Here is a 14,256-nt window from a genome sequence, read left to right as displayed (position 1 = left end):
ATGAGGTTCCTGCTGCTGTTTTGGACCTCTGGAGGCTGTTTGTAGCTGGGGTCTGGAAAAGTAACACAACTTTGAGAAGCCTAACGCGTCTGCACATGTTTCCGAAGCATCATCACAGCGCCTGCTGTGGCTTGAGAAATCGTCGCACACCGAATCCCTTGCACCGGAGTCCGAGATGAATATATGACGTAATCCCGCATACCATCAGTCCGCATACCATCAGTCCGCAAAAAAAATCCCGCATGTACTATTAGGCCGCAAATTAAAATAACGAAAACTTTTAGAACGAATATGCCTTTAGCACGCATGCCTTTACAACGTAAACGATTCAGAAAAGGGGGTGGTGATGAACAGAGTGTCTGAATTAAGCAGACCACTCTTACCCAGTCCAAAGATCAGGGCTTGATCCATCACCGTTATTTAGCTCACTGCCCCATCCCAGCTCAGAACCTGGCTATAACGTAAAGGCATGCATGTTAAAGGTATACTTGTTTTAAAAGTTGTAAAGGTAAGTAAAAGTACACTACCCTACCCTACACTACCCTGCACTCTAATGTAATACCCAGCACGACCCCCAACACTACCATAAAGCACTTTACTACCCTACACAAACACTACAACAGTACCTTAATACACTACCCCAGCATGACCCTACACAAACACTACAATACTACACTAAACCACTACACCCTTAAACCCTAAAACACTACCCCCAGCATGACCCTACAGTACAACACTACCCAAACCCTAAACCACTACACCCCAGCATGACCCTACACTACACAAACACTACAACACTACCCTTAACCCTAAACCACTACACCCCAGCATGACCCTACACTACACAAACACTACGACACTACCCTAAACCCTAAAACACTACCCCTGCATGACCCTACACTACAACAACACCCAAAACCCTAAAACACTACACCCCAGCATGACCCTACACTATGCAAACACTACAACACTACCCTAAACCCTAAAACACTACCCCCAGCATGACCCTACACTACGCAAACACTACCACACTACCCAAAACCCTAAAACACTACACCCCAGCATGACCCTACACTACGCAAACACTACAACACTACCCTAAACTCTAAAACACTACCCCAGCATGACCCTACACTACGCAAACACTACAACACTACCCTAAACCCTAAAACACTACCCTCAGCATGACCCTACACTACGCAAACACTACAACACAACCCTAAACCGTAAAACACTACCTCCAGCATGACCCTACACTATGCAAACACTACAACACTACCCTAAACCCTAAAACACTACCCCCAGCATGACCCTACACTACGCAAACACTACTACACTACCCTAAACCCTAAAACACTACCACCAGCATAACCCTACACTACGCAAACACTACAACACTACCTTAAACCCTAAAACACTACCCCCAGCATGACCCTACACTACACAAACACTACAACACTACCCTAAACCCTAAAACACTACCCCCAGTATGACCCTACACTACGCAAACACTACAACACTACCCTAAACCCTAAAACACTACCCCCAGCATGACCCTACACTACGCAAACACTACAGCACTACCCTAAACCCTAAAACACTACCACCAGCATGACCCTACACTACGCAAACACTACAACACAACCCTAAACCATAAAACACTACCCCCAGCATGACCCTACACTAAACAACCACCACAACTCTACACTACACTAACACAACACTACACTACACAATCACTAACCCACGAAAAAATTAACACAAACCCACTTACCTCTCTCATCATCGTGGTTTTCACAACGCAAATGCATTTACCATACATGCCTTTAAAACGTAATTCGTTGTAAAGGCATGCGTGATAAATGCACATGCGTTTTAAAAAAAATGCGGGATAATGGTATGCGAGGTCAATGACCTTGCGCGATAATGGTATGCGGACTGAAAGTCCGCGGGATAAAAAATGTGGGAAAATGGCTGCAAACCGTCCGAGATCACTGCTCGATTCAGAAGCAGGCCCTGCTGTGCAGATGCAAAAACCGAGGCATCCTGCGACTGCGGCTGGAAAGATCCATGCAGTGTCATCCACGATCCTCATGCATCGCATCTGGGCACCACGCCTGCAATAACGCTAGAGCCATAGTAAAAAACAGTCACATCACCTTCCCTTCAGTAAGGAACGGATGCATCACCGCCCCTGCGTGACAGTAAGGCATCACCTCCCCTGAAGTAAGGAACCGGCACATCACGTTCCCTGGGCACAAGGAACCAATGCATCACCTTCCCTGCAACAGTTTTTGTTTATGTGCGCGACACATTCAAGGTATTTTGTGCTGAAAGTGTTCTATCTACAATTTGCTTTGAACATAACTATTTGTCATCATTGAAAAGTATATCTTTATGACTGTATTGTCGATTTTTTTCGTTGTGGTCTTGTTTGGCTTGGATAAAGATTACTTATTTTTCTAAACTGGTGTGGTGTCCATTTGTAGTGATTTCACTGTATTACTATATGTGTTCAAAAATGCTTTACATGCTGCCTCCAAAATAAGCCTGTCTGCTCGTGCCAAGCTACCATGGGGGTGAGCAGGGTTTATTTCCAAAGTGTAGCCCCCTTACCTTGACTAGAAAGAAGGGTCTCTGCTTGGACAAAGGTGCAAACCCTTGCCAACTAGAGTCCCCCATTTCTAACAGCATCCATCTCTAATACTGAGACCCAGACAGCTTACTTATCTATAATCAGTCACTTTCATGAAGACACATGAGGATCCTGTTAATTGCTAGTCATAGACTTGCACATGGATACCAAAATAATGGCTAAGATGCTTGCAAACAGGTTAGAACCCTTCCTGCTAAGTTTGACCCATGTTAACCAAACTGGCTTTGTCCCATCCAGATCTAGAAGTGGCAGCACTAAGATGGTACTGCATACACCTGATTTGGCACAGAAGTACTACAAACAAGCTGTCTTGCTGTGGCAGGAAAGAGAAAGCCTTTGACACAGATAACTGGCTATGATGAAGGTGGCTCTTGTGAAGGCAGGCTTTGAAACTCACTTTCATGGATGGATTTAGGTAATTTACAACTCACCAAGGGCCAGAAATTGTGTGAATGGAGCAAAGTCATCAAGGATATGGATTTGAATCGGCATTAGGCAGAGATGCTGCCCATCCTTGATTCTTTTTGCTCTCCATTTAGAACTCCTAATTTGAAGATATGCAGGTATTGAAGTCGTTCCATTCCGTAAAGATATTTTTAAAGTATGAGCATTTGCTGATGATAGCCTCCTCTCTTTAACTGATCCAACTAGATCCCTGCAGAGACTGATACCTCTTTTGAAGGAGTACTAATCCTCAGCCAGACTTTAGGTAAACTTGGGAACATCAACATGGCTAATAGTTTCTGTGGGAAAAGGATTCTCCTGTCGTTTCAAAATGAGACCCCCCTTTAAATGGACACAAACAGGTCTAACTTACCTAGGGTACCCCAGACACTACATTTATGTGAATGCTCTAGGAGCAATTTTAAACAACTTTTCAGATCACTCAAAGCACTCACCCTCTCATAGAGCTTGCACACTCTTTCATGGCTGGGGCGAATAGCTTTCTTCAAAATATTGAGCCTTCAAAGATCCTACATTTGGTTCAGTCCATCCCACCATAAAACACAGAGCTTCTACAATGAGGTAGCCTCTAGCACAATTTTATATAGGAAGGAAAAATGCCAAGACTTCACTCATGGATTTGCATCCTACATCCAAAACAGGGAGGTTAGGGATTCCTAATCTACACCATTACTATTTTACATCTCACAAAGGTGATGTGACTATAAGCATATATTGGCAAAATATGGTGTTTTATTGATCAGAACATGCAGTTAGGCAGTCAGGTACCTAGCTAAGGTGCGATGCTTCCCATGAAACAGAAATGCTACAACCTATATGTCTCTTCGGTAACAAGGGTTAGATTGGAAATCTTTCCCAATACACAGTGATATAGACTTAGCCCTGGGGCTGCAGTGATTTATCTTACAGGCATAGGTTACACAGTGGTGCTATTGTCTGAGGGTTTGCTATCTTAATGAGGAAATTCACTCTTTTGAAGACACAAAGACTATCTACCTGATTCCTGAGAAGAAAAGGTTTAACTATTTACAAATCCGACACTTGGTTATTCACCTGCCTATCAAAACTGCAGCACTTCAACCCCCTACTTTTTTTGAGAAATTCCACCAGGGCCTAACAACACTCAGCCACATGATCTCCCAGATTCAAGGACTCACCACATGATTATATGAAGACAAGTCTATTTAGACAGGCCTATTGGCTTTGTCAACAGGTGACCTGACCACATTATTATTTGATGGCAAACTAAGAAATTCGCTTTTTGCATAAGGAGGGTTAAAGCCCTCCATAAGCAACAACAACAATCCTTTTCAGGGTGAGCCGCAAAAGTCCCTAAATTAACATGTGCTTAACCCTCTGGTAGCTTGGCACGAAAGCAGTTAGGCTAAACATAGAGGCACTGTATTAGTATTTATGCAGCAAACAAACAGTAATAGAGTCAAAACATAAGACAATAGATATCATATACCAATTTAGAAAAATGGAGCATCATTTAATAAATGAATAATGAGACTAAAATGACAACATTACAATTAATAGAACCGGGCATTAGTAATATTAAAGATTTAAGTAAAAATAGTGCTGAGAAGCAGAAAGTGCTGACTGTGGTTATCTAGTTGCACTAGACTGGGACACAAACACAGGTTCAGGCCAACTTGGGGTGGAGTGTGAATCAGATACAGGGATCAGGTTAGTCCTGCAGAAAAAGTATCTCTCAACGTCCGGCAAGAGGATTTCATAGAAGGAGCTCAATTGATGCCAGCCGATCATCCAGGATCTGAGGAGGCACCTCTAGAGGATCAGGAGCACCTTCCAGCAGAGGCTAGTAGGGCTCAGACCAGTCCAATTGCAAGTCTAGGTAGGGCAATTTGCAGCAGAGCAATTGTAGGGAGGCCTCTGAAGTTGTTGTGTCCCTTAAGGTCAGAACAAGAGGTCAGCCAAGTGCACCTTGCAGTCATTACTTCTGAGTGATGTAGGAGGTCCAATAGTTATACCTGGTGCCTTGGTTTGAAATGGAGGGATCTTCTAGTCCACCCCCAAATCCCTACATCTGCTTCTCAAAAGTTTATTCCATACCCTGGCTTCCTCTGTCCAGACTTAAGAGGCCTACGGTAATAAAATATTGGTGTCAAGTTCCTTATGAGTGTGCTGGAGGTAATTGTATGAAATGTAAGTAGGGCAGGGAGTAACTCCACCTCTCCCATCCTGGCAGGATGGCCCTCTCTCAGCTACACTGACATCCTATTGTTTACTTTCTGGTGCCAATATGTATTGGTGATAGGAGAGCAGTTATCAGGACTCTATATCTAGAAATGGCTGCAAGGCTTTGGAAATTTTAGGGCAGGGAAATGCCAAATTTCTATAACTGGTGTTTTCAAAATTTAATCTAAATTCCAGCTTTTCCATTGATGAGCATTTGAACTTAAAATTAATTTGAGGCTAAACATGATTTTCCTAAATGTGACCGATAAAAAGTTATTACTTATTACTGTAATAAAGTAACCCAATGTTATCCTTTGGGAGGTGTAGGGCTTGCAATAGTGAAAAATTAATTTTGGAATATTTATCTATCAGGACACTTAAAACCTAAAGGTGCATGTCAAACTTTTAAATATAATGCACCCTGCCCTCAGTGCTGTTTACAGCCTACCCTAGGGGAGACTTTGGTAACCGAAGTCCATTAACCGTAGCATAGGTTATATGAAGGTTTATGAGATCTTTCTTACACGTAGGTAAGTAGATAGATAAGCCCGACCAGGAGCAGCATCCCTTGCTGCTCAGACCATATCGTCAACTGCCACTCCCAACCACAAACAGGCACTCCAACATTCCATTACATCACCAAACAGTTCATCACATTCACCCTGGCTGAGCAGCATAGACTTGGAATGCTGGGGAGGATGCACTAAATTACAGCAGTGACTTAAATGCATGAAAAGGGTAGGTTTAGGTCTGGCAAAATTTGCCATGTCTAAATAGCAATGTAAAACTGCACACATTGACCACAATGTCAGGCCTGAGAAATGTTTTTAAGGGAATACTTAATTGAGAGGCATAATAAGTGCTGCAGACCCACGCACTGATGGCATTTAAAGTGCAGGCACTGGGTACTTGCAGTGACATTTTACTAGGAACTTACAAGCAAATTAAATATGCCACTTGGGTGTAAGCCTATTTTACCACATATTTACAAGAATGAGTACAAGCTCTATGCACTAGCTAGCAATGATAAAGGGGACAGTCTTCAAAACAGCCAACAAAAACGAGTTCAGAACACAGAGGGATGAAGGCAAAATGTTTGGGGGTGATCCTGCAGAAAGGGCCAGGTCCAACATTTGCTGTATCCATATCAGGCCTGTCACTCAGACTGCACAAGTTCAAGTCCCATGCCCTAAAAATTAGACATGACACAAAGCTATTAAATCAAAAACGGCAAAAGTCCAAAGTCATGCACTTGAATAGATGAAAGGCAAAAGGAACATATTGCTGGCACCTTAAAAAACAACAACTGGAAAATATACATGAATATAAATATCTAGAAGCCATAATAGATAGTAAAGGCTCATTCACTGCCCACAAGAAAGCACTGAAGAGGAGGGGCATGGCAAAAGAAGTGGCGCTGCTAAACCTAAGGAACAAAATTGTTGGGTCAAGTCTCTCTCCACTGGTGCAAGTGATACAGGCTAAAGGTATCCCAACAATCACTTACGAAAGTGAGTCTATGTGGGGGAGAGATGTGACTATGCTAGATGGTATAATAATGGGTGAACTACGAATAATCTTCAACATACCCAAACACACATCACCAGCTATAATAACACCAGAATCCGGTATACAAAACAAGGGCTGGCCTGCTGAGGAGCTTATATCAAGTGTTGTCATAAGATCAATGAAGCAGAGCCAGGGTGCCTAAATGCTCATTTATGGACCAAACTGTTGATGAAAGAGAGAAGCACAGCAAGAGCTGCGGGGTCTAGAATGGAATGGGAAAGTTGGGGACAGGGGATTTTGTGGGCATCAGTTGCTGCCCGAGGTTGATGGCTGATGGCCATTAACGATTGTTCTTACCTTCTCTACAGACTCCGAACATCTTTCCATTGGAAATGTGCGGGCCGTCAGCCTGTCCATCTCCACCGTGCTGCCTGCGTCCATCCCAGATCCTGTTTCCTGTTTCCACTAACACTGATTCCTGTGCCCTGGTTTGTTGCCGTCCTCTGCTTTTCGGTCTTCACCAGTTCCAGGACACTTCTTGCGATGTTCCCTGCTGTTTCCCTGGCATTTCCAAGGGAGTTGGTGAGGAGAGCACGCGATCCAAGCTTGTGAGAGAGCACGCGATCTAAGCTCATTGGAGCACGCAATCCGAGCTCGTGCTGGCAGCGGGTGCACATGCGGCTGTGCGTGCATCACCGTAGTCTCCTTGGAGAATGAGGATTACGTCTACTGGTTATTTTGTTATTGTACACGGGGGCAGTTATTTTGTTGTGTACACGGGGACAGGCACACCCATAGTCATTGCCTGTCAACCTCAAGGCCTGCTGGGAGATCGCCGACACTGTATGTGCAGTGGCCATATTTTAGGTACTACATTGTGTATGGTGACAGGCACACCCATTGTCATTGCCTGTCAACCTTTAGGACCACCAATTGTTTGCACCATTTATCTGCATTATACTGTGATTATTTTTACTGTGCCTTCTTCATCAACACAAGTCGGTGATAGGCACACCTTACATTTCTTGCAATTTTGCTTAATTTTCCATCTTGTTGTGCAGTCACTGACTTTCCATGTTTAATTTTGGATTTATTAGCGGCAGCAACTCACCTTGCGTGCAAGTACAGTTATGGAGGGAATATCTCTGCCACCTCCTTTTCTAGAAGATCCTGGTTCTCCACCTTTGAACTGGATACAATGGCGAGAGTCTTTTGAAGCTTATCTTGACACTTTCACTTCCAAAAAGAAAAAAGTGCTACTAGTGCTACTTAGGTCATGAGAGCAGAAGATGCTGGAGCAAAGTCACCACTAACCAGCTGACCGCCTCCATCGCCCAGGGCCACCCGGCCAATGCCTCGGACACCAACAAAGCCGCCTGAAACCTCACACAGTGGATCAGCAACTGCGCCAACACCCTCCCCCCTATCAAGAACCCTCCGAACAAGCACAACAGCAGGAGAACCACCTGGTTCACCACAGACCTCAAGGACACCAAAAAATCCCACCGAACTCTAGAGAAAGCCTGGCGCCAAGAATGGATGGCGGAAAACCTCGAGGCCCTTAAGACCGTCACACGCAGACACCACCAGCTCATCCGCATCACCAAGAGAACGGCCTTCAGGGGGCGCATAAACAACATCGCACACAACAGCAAGGAGCTCTTCAGCATCGTGAAGGAACTCTCCAACTCACGCTCCAACTCCACCGACATCCCCCCCTCACAGGACCTCTGTGACTCCCTCGCAGCCTTCTTCCATCACAAGATCGCCGACATACACGACAGCTTCGCAAACCAGATGCCTCCACCAGCCGCAGAACCAACGCCCCCCACCGCCCTCCTCAGTCGTTGGACCTCCGTCAACACCGAAGACGTCACCCAGATCATGAACACCATCCACTCCGGCTCTCCATCCGACCCCTGCCCTCACCACATCTTCAACAAAGCAGACACCATCTTCGCACCCCACCTCCGAGACATCATCAACAGCTCCTTCGAATCTGCCACCTTCCCTGAGAGTTGGAAACACGCTGAAATCAACGCCCTCCTTAAGAAGCCAACAGCAGACCCCAAGCACCTCAAGAATTTTCGGCCCATCTCCCTGCTCCCCTTCCCGGCAAAGGTCACCGAGAAAGCAGTCAACAAGGAACTGACCAACTTCCTCGAAACCAACGGCTCCCTCAACCCGTCCCAGTCTGGCTTCCGCAGCAACCACAGCACCAAGACCGCCCTCATTGCCACCACCAACGACATCAGAACCCTGCTCGACGAAGAAACCGCAGCCCTCATCCTCCTAGACCTCTCAGCTGCCTTCGACACGGTCTGCCACCGCACCCTAGAAACACGTCTCCACAACACAGGGATCCAGGGAAAGGCCCTGGACTGGATCTCCTCATTCCTCACCGACAGAACCCAGAGAGTCCGCCTACCCCCGTTCCCCTCAGAGGCCACCAAGATCATCTGCGGTGTACCCCAAGGCTCATCACTCAGCCCCACGCTCTTCAACATCTACATGAGCCCCCTCACCGACATCGTCCACGCACACGACCTCAACATCATCTCCTACGCCAACGACACCCAGCTGAACCTCTCCCTGACCAAAGACCCAGTCACCGCCAAATCCAACTTCCAAGAAGGAATGAGGGCCGTCGCCGAATGGATAAAGATCAGTCGCCTGAAACTAAACACAGACAAGACGGAGGTCCTCATCCTTGGACCATCCCATCCGCCTGGAAAGACTCCTGGTGGCCCCCGCCCTGGGCACAGCACCGACTCCCACCGACCACGCATGCAACCTTGGGTTCGTCCTGGACTCATCGCTCACTATGACCAAGCAAGTCAACGCCATCTCCTCCTCCTGCTTCAACACCCTCCGCATGCTACGAAAGATCTTCAAATGGATCCCCACGGAAACAAGAAGGACTGTCACCCAAGCCCTTGTCACAAGCCGGCTCGACTATGGCAACGCACTCTATGCGGGGACAATGGCCAAGCTACAGAAAAGGCTACAATGCATACAGAATGCCTTCCCCCGCCACAGCCACATCACCACTCACCTGAGAGACCTGCACTGGCTCCCCGTCAACAAGAGGATCACGTTCAAGCTACTCACCCACGCACACAAAGCGATCCACAACGCCGGGCCCGAATACCTCAACAAACGCCTCTCGTTCTACACCCCGACTCGCCAACTCCGCTCAGCCAGCCTCACCCTCACCACCGTACCACGCACCAGAAGAACAACAACAGGCGGCAGATCTTTCTCCTACCTCGCCGCCAAGACCTGGAACTCCCTCCCCACCCACCTCCAACTGACCCAAGACCTTCTCACCTTCAGGAGACACCTCAAGACCTGGCTGTTCGAGCATTAGCAGCACCCCCCCTCCTCAGCGCCTTGAAACCCTCGCGGGTGAGTAGTGCGCTCTATAAATGTAATGATTGATTAATTGATTTTAAAAAAAGTTGCACATTGAAACTGTACATGTACTTCCCAGTGGTAAGGATGATGCTGAACCTATTGTTGATGAATGTGCATCCTTAATTCAAACTCTGGGTACAATGTTCTCACCTAAAAGGAATGTGGCCTTGGAAGAAACAGTTTTTTGCAACAGGCACAACTTCCTGGGGAATCAATCAACAATGTTGTTTCAGCTTTATGTACTTTGTTCTTTAACTGTAACTATCGGGACTTAAAGGAAGAAATAATTCGATATCAACTAATTTAAAAAACCTGCAATAGAAGAACTCAAGAGTGGTTATTAGCTAGTGAGGATCCATGATTGGAGCTAGCATTGAAAGCTCCAATGAAGCACTGAACAATCTGATATTTGCATGAAAGAGTTGGCTGCTAGTCACCCAAAATTAGAGTGCAAGGAAGTGAATGCTGTACAAAAAAGTGTGGAAGATAAACCCGAGTCAAAATTTTGAATTCATAAAAAAACAGGTCGGTCCTCGTTGAATTCAGATATAGACTTTGTTTGCTAAAGATGTGGTAGTAGATGACATTTGAGAAATTTCAAACTGTACAGCTTTAAATGAAACTTGCTTTAAGTGTGGCTGAAGGGGTCACTTTTCTCGTATTTGTAGAGCAAGTAATCAGTTCAGTTTTAAAAGCTTTATTCGGTTTGTAAGTCACAACCATATAAGCAATCATTAAATTACAGTTACATCATTATTATTGTCAGCCCTTACAGGTAATTCTTAAACATCGTGGATACATTTATATTCACCTTTGGTAGATAATATTCGTGCAAACTCACAAACAAGTGCCTTATGCTCTCTATGTTACATAATGTGCAAATGTCGCAATACAGTACCATGTATGAATAATTTACATTTAGTACGGAGTTTTCCAAAGTGACAGGTGCTATAAATAATACATTATGTGCAAATTACGCAATAAAGTGCCATATGCCAACAGTGTGCATTTCATGCTAATTTTGCAAAAAAGTGCCATATGCTAATAATACTTAGGTAAATAAAATTCAGGCATTCTGGCATGTTTGAATGGTTGGTGGTATTGCACTCTGTCGTCAGAATAGACCGCTTGTTCGGTATGTGTGCTGCACTAGATTGGTGCCTGCCAACACCCAATAATCCAATGTATATAGCCTGGGATCACTAGATCACCAGGACTCAAGTGCGCACTAACTAAAAGAAAGTTTTCAAAGTTTTACATTTGACACAATTTTAATTCAAACGTTTTGTTTCTTGGTTTCATTTCAAATTCAAACAAATAAAGCATGATTCAATGTAATATATACATAAACAATACACAATTACTGCATTTTGTCAAACATTTTTCACTGATCAAATGATACACAACACAGTTATATACACAACCCAATGCATTTCGGGGTTTGAACCCCTTCGTCAGGGGCCTATGAAAGAAGAAAGAAAAAGGAAACCTAATTAATTTCGATGCTGTAAAGAATGTAAATGTATTATCCCGATGGATATTTAGTTCTCTTACCTAATTAACTGGTTGCTGTGTAATTGCGTGCACTACATAGTTTATTAAGAATCTAAAGAAATCACAATTATGTAAGTATATAAACTGGCGCTTTAGAGGGCACAGAATCTCGTGCAGTGCTTATGTGAGGTTACCTTAATTTCCGGTAGTTGCAAGACTACCTGCGAATAATTGAAAATAAAAACATAAGTTTTACCAAGAACAGTCTAATTAATAATTTTATCTAAAGCGAACCACTAGGGTTTATTTGCCATAAAGTTGGCGCAAGACTTAAAGCTCACCTGAAGATCAGTATCACTTAACTGTAATGTTAAGGGGATCTAATGAAATAAAGAAGTGAAAAACCGTTAAGGGGCCAATCTTTTATGATACCACCAAAATATAAAACCGATCTCTCGAAACAAACGGGAAGCATGTATTTACCTGCGAGCCTTTTATCAGTTTCTCAGGGTCTCGCTAAATCTCGGCATACTCCCGTACTAGAATAAATAAAGTGAAGACCGTGTTTAGTACTCGGTTGCCAGAACCGATTACCTTCACATTAGGGTGTCTGCATAACTCTAACGCTTACCAGAGATACGAAGGGGGTGGCGTTGTATCGGCGTCTTCCCTCACTGCTAACTCCGAAGTCTCTAGTCCTTTACTTATGTTAATGCGACGGACCCGATATCGATATCGAAAACGGACTCGATCTCAAGCTGGTGGCGGCCATATTTGAAGGGGGTTATTCACGACTAATTTGTTGTGAATCAAGGGTTACTAAGTCTACAGGGAATATTCTAAGCGAATTAATGTATGTGAGGTGGTGCGGCTCATAAATCTACTAGATTTAGGTTATATACAGATTAATTGTTTCAATGGCAAGTGAAAGAAAAAGTAAAAGAACAAAAGAAGGAAAATACATAAACATTAATCAATTACATATATTGCGCATTCTTTTGTCAGTAGTAGCATTCTAACTAAAAATTAATAAATCATACGTAAATTCTGGTAATTATACAATACATATTTCCACATACCACTGTGCAGGTTATATCCCTCGGGAAAATAGCTACTATTTCTGGCCTGAAGCTAAAGGAAACATATCAGATCTAATTTGTCATTGAGCCCATCAGGGACTAAAGTCTGTAATTTCCGAATCCAGAAAATTTCTCTCCTAAGCAAGATTTTGGCATTGTCAACACCCAAACGCTGTGGAATTTGTTCAATAATCTGAAATCGAACTTGCGCTATGGTGTGGCTTTTCTCGACCCAATGTCGAGCCAGTGGTGAGGTTATGTTTTTATTACGAATTCTGCTCTTATGCTCTGTCAAGCGTATTCTCATCTTCCTGTCAGTTTTACCGACATACAGTAGTCCACATGGACACTTTATGGAATATACCACATGTTCCGCATTACAATTTGCCGAGTGTCTTGGACTTATTTGTTCTCCTGTTTTGGGATGAGATAACTTACTTCCAGTGATTACATTATTGCAGTTTTTGCAATTATAGCATTTAGTTGTGCCTCTAGGACTAGATTCTTCTAGTTCCATGTCATCTGGTCTATTCAATAATTCTTTTATGTTTCTTGACCTCGAATATGCGAAGAGAGGTTTCTGATCGTAAAGATGTTCAAAGTCACTTTCCATTTGCAGGATATCCCATCTTTTAAGAATCGTCCTTTTGATTTCTCTTGTTGCCGTCGAGTACTTTGAAACAAATACCATTCTCTTTTTCAACTCTTTGGTCTTTTTTTGTAGTAGTTCCGTCCTTGGAATTGTTTTAATCCTTTCCATTTGCCTGTCAATTAGTTTTTCAGGATATCCTCGATTGAGGTAACAAAGTTTCTGTCTTTCAAAACTCTTGGCACATTGGGCATCATCAGATGCTATCCTTTTTATTCTCATGAACTGAGACACTGGGAGATTGTTTTTTAGGGTAGTTGGATGGAAGCTTCCATACTGAAGTGCAGTGTTTTTATCAGTTGGTTTTTTATAGAGCTCTGTGTTTATCTTGTTTCCTTCAATTTTTACCTGCACATCCAGGAAAGGTAGTGTAGCTGTGCTCATTTGACTTGTGAATTTGATCCTCGGATTAATTAAATTCAGACTCTGTATGTTACGCTTGAGGTCTTCCATTGGTTTCTTCCAGATAAGAAAGATGTCATCTATGTACCTTTTATAGTACAGAATGCCAGTTTGCCACGTTACATCTTCCAGAATGTATTCCAGTTCAAATTTCGCCATGAAGATATTTGCGTAAATACATGCCCCAGGAAAACCCATAGCTGTTCCGCTTAGTTGAGTGAAAAACTCAGTTTGCCATACAAAATAACTGTTGTTTAAACAGAATTCTAATAACTGCATAATTAGGTACTTTGTCTCAAGTGGTTTGTCCATTCGCAGTAATGCCCATTCCATGGCTTCAAGGCCCAATTGGTGAGGAATCGATGTGTAAAGTGACACAACAT

The sequence above is a fragment of the Lissotriton helveticus genome, chromosome 8 (genome assembly GCF_964261635.1).
Source record: "Lissotriton helveticus chromosome 8, aLisHel1.1, whole genome shotgun sequence".
Lineage (NCBI taxonomy): Eukaryota > Metazoa > Chordata > Amphibia > Caudata > Salamandridae > Lissotriton > Lissotriton helveticus.
Note: the sequence above shows the minus strand (reverse complement) of the source record.